The following is a 2,128-nucleotide window of genomic DNA, read 5'->3' on the forward strand; positions in this document are numbered from 1 at the left end:
TCCTTGTAAAATCGCCACTGCTTAGTCGAATAGTTGAAAAAATTACTCTAAATTTCTTAAACTTCTAATACATATATATCGAGCGATAAATCATAAATAAACTTTTGCGAAGTTTCCTTAAGATTGCTTCAGATTTAAATGTTTCCCATATTTGTATACCCTTCACCACTACTGTGGTACAGGGTATAATAAGTTTGTGCATTTGTATGTAACGCCAAGAAGGAAAAGTCTGAGACCCATCGTTTAGTATACCGATCGTCTTAGAATTAAATTCTGAGTCGATTTAGCGATGTCCGTCTGTCTGTCTGTTGATGTATTTTTGTGTGCAAAGTATAGCTCGCAGTTTTAGTCCGATTGTCTTAAAATTTGGTATACACCCAGAAAAAAGTGACCCCTTCTTTAAGTTAAAATGAACTCATTGTGAAGAAAGTTGAACTTCGTATAGCGCCAAAGACATTTTTATTTGTTTGAACGATGTGATTTTCGTAGAAATTAGGAATAATGCATTCCATATATTAGTTAACATTTTCCTATATTTATATACCACTATACTACAGAATGAAAAAATTTAACTAATTTGAATTCATATATGGAATGATTTTATTGACATTTTTTCATTCATTTCGACAAATCTTACACATTTGTGGTAAAACTTTTACTTCATAATTAGAACTGCTTACCTTCGTTTTTAAATACAATTTTATTTATTTCTGTAAGCAATTTTATCTTCAATAAAAGACATGTTTTATTAATATATTGAATATATTTATTAAGAATCAACAGCATCGAATCTCTTTGAAATATTAGTTTATTATTCCACTATTTCCAATTTCCGTGTGATATTATTAACTGTAAAACGCACTTTCTCTTCTTCTTGTACTTTTCACTTTTAATAAGTTGCTGCCTAACGATTTTGTCCTCCTTTTACAATTTCAATACCTACAAATATAAAAAATCATAAAACATTTTTGTCGCAAAAGGTTAGCGTCACTGAATATTACCTGATAATTGAAGATTCCAAAATGAAGACAAATGAAAGGGTTGTTATTCTGCTGGTGTTTTCTTTCTTTATACACTATCACGAACATTGATAGATTTATTTAAAAAACGAACATTTTTCTCACTAATTTAAAATAACAAATATTTTATATATTTTATTTGTTATTTATTATATTATTTTACCATATTATTTTTTAACAATCTCTCCGTATACCAAAACAACGCGATTCCAACTAAAAAAACAACCGACGCGCAAATATATCGATTACACCCACGCGCAAACACATCGATTACGATGACAGGTATCGATTACAGGTAGACAATAGAAATTTAGGAAAATTTCCTATATTCTAACAAGTGTGTTTCCTTAAGTTTTGAAAGGATTGCATTCTTCTTAGTACGAATGAACTAAAATATTTTTCTATGCCAAGTGTTGTTCGTATGTATGAAAAACTTTCTATTATAAAGGAAGTCGCAATTATCATTTTATAAGAAATTTTACTAATTTTGAAGAAACTTGGTTTTAGTTCGGTTTTTGTTTATTTTTACGAATGCTTTGTTATCGGTGAATAAAATTTTCTTTTTCAGTAGTACATTCTTATACCCAGCGAAGAAAATAGTATGAGTAAAATTCCATGCCTTATTCTAGTTAATGAACTATTCCTAACTGCTTACAGTTTAGGATTTTTTTACTGAAACGAGTAAATTTTATTATTTTTCACAAAAATTTACCTTAATGGAAATAAAATGGATAAACTATATTGATGAAAATTTTTTCCTTTAGTTTCGAAGGCACTTTTTTCTGGGTGTAGGGTCCTGTTTCGGCTCAAAGACGATCCCTATTGATTTTGGGTTCAGATTTAGATATAGCTGCCATATATATTTTTCACCGATCTGGTCATAATTGGCGTGTATATCAACCGATCTTTCTCAAATTCCGTACATCCGAATATTTTATGAGTCTCGAAAAACTTGCAAAATATTAGCCAAATCGGTTCAGATTTAGATATAGCTCCCATATATAGCTTTCGCCCGATTTACACTCATTTGCCCACAGAGCCGAATTTTTTGCTCCGATTTAGTTGAAATTTTGCACAGGGAGTAGAATTAGCATTATAGCTATGCGTGT

The 2,128-nt window shown here is 30.0% G+C and overlaps 1 long non-coding RNA gene across 1 annotated transcript; it reads right to left on the bottom strand.

Moving 5' to 3' along the window:
- Positions 1–743: 743 nt before the first annotated feature.
- Positions 744–1,216, bottom strand: LOC142223817 (uncharacterized). Its single transcript, XR_012718911.1, has 2 exons — positions 1,002–1,216; positions 744–939 (listed from the first exon to the last, which is right to left on the bottom strand). It is a non-coding gene; the product is annotated as an uncharacterized LOC142223817 (long non-coding RNA).
- Positions 1,217–2,128: the final 912 nt, after the last annotated feature.

This window comes from Haematobia irritans, chromosome 2 (genome assembly GCF_050003625.1).
Source record: "Haematobia irritans isolate KBUSLIRL chromosome 2, ASM5000362v1, whole genome shotgun sequence".
NCBI lineage: Eukaryota > Metazoa > Arthropoda > Insecta > Diptera > Muscidae > Haematobia > Haematobia irritans.